Source organism: Hyperolius riggenbachi, chromosome 1 (assembly GCF_040937935.1).
Source record: "Hyperolius riggenbachi isolate aHypRig1 chromosome 1, aHypRig1.pri, whole genome shotgun sequence".
Classification (NCBI taxonomy): domain Eukaryota; kingdom Metazoa; phylum Chordata; class Amphibia; order Anura; family Hyperoliidae; genus Hyperolius; species Hyperolius riggenbachi.
This window is the reverse complement of record NC_090646.1, coordinates 419,508,561-419,509,592: the sequence shown is the minus strand read 5'-3', so window position 1 is coordinate 419,509,592 and position 1,032 is coordinate 419,508,561. Positions and strand designations below refer to the sequence as shown.

Below are 1,032 nucleotides of genomic sequence, written 5' to 3'. Positions count from 1 at the left end.
TGTCCATTAAAAAACTGCTGACTGTAAATCTGCTAATCCAAGACTAGACCCCTTTCCTGTAGAGATTGCCATGGAATTTAAAAGCATCAGATTCCCTGTTCCAAGACTAGTCTTCAGCTGCTGGTCTCCTGGTTTCTCTCGGTTCCCCAGCCCAATATTATTGTGGTGATTGCATCATGTGACATAAGACCCATTGTATAGATGAAGAATAACAATGCAAAGGGTGAAGGGGAAATTCGAAGAAGGTAGTGTCCATACTAAGGGGAGTTGACCTAGAGGCAGTGGCGGTTTTTGATAAGACAGCTGGTGAAAGAAAATAGGTTGTCAGGAAAGAAAGACACAGCGCATGAAGAAACACTTAGGCCCTAGTGTGATTTGAACTCAAAACCCCTGGTTTACAAGACCAGTGCTCTAACCCCTGAGCTATAGAGCCACAGTGCTCAGTCGTGTAAATGTGTTAAAAAAAAAAAAAAAACGTTCTTGGCTGTGAAAGACCAGCAGGTAGGGGAACCGTGAAAAAACCATGCAAACGCTGTCAGAAGTGGGATTTGAACCCACACCTCCAGGGGAGACTGCGACCTGAACGCAGCGCCTTAGACCGCTCGGCCATCCTGACACAGAGATGCATTGTGCCACCGGAAAGTGGGGTGGTTGAGAGAGCTGAATTGTGGTCTTCTACGAAGCCTTCAATCAAGACATATGAATGGCACCTAGCCGTTGAGGGCAGAAGTAAGGCAGCCTCCAGCTCTAGAATCATAGCTACCGTTATTAGGCCAACCCATGAATGGTGGCATAAGCACCAGTGTTGGCTTCTTGGCCATCCAGAAGAACGGAATACGGCCGCTCTCTTTTTAGGAAGAGAATGTTATGAATGTGGTCTAAGTCTTCTTGGAGCCAGTAAGGTTTTTTTTTTTTTTGCTCAAAGTGGGGTCAATGTTGTGAACCTTGACCGGGTTGAATGTAATGTGATCTTTCATACTCCATACTAATCTCTAAAAGGAGGAAAATAAAATAGTACAGTCACAGGTATAT

The 1,032-nt window shown here is 44.9% G+C and overlaps 1 non-coding gene across 1 annotated transcript; it reads right to left on the bottom strand.

Moving 5' to 3' along the window:
- Nucleotides 1-533: 533 nt before the first annotated feature.
- TRNAL-CAG (transfer RNA leucine (anticodon CAG)) lies at nucleotides 534-616 on the bottom strand. Its single transcript has one exon. It is a non-coding gene; the product is annotated as a tRNA-Leu (tRNA).
- Between the last annotated feature and the right edge of the window lie 416 nt (nucleotides 617-1,032).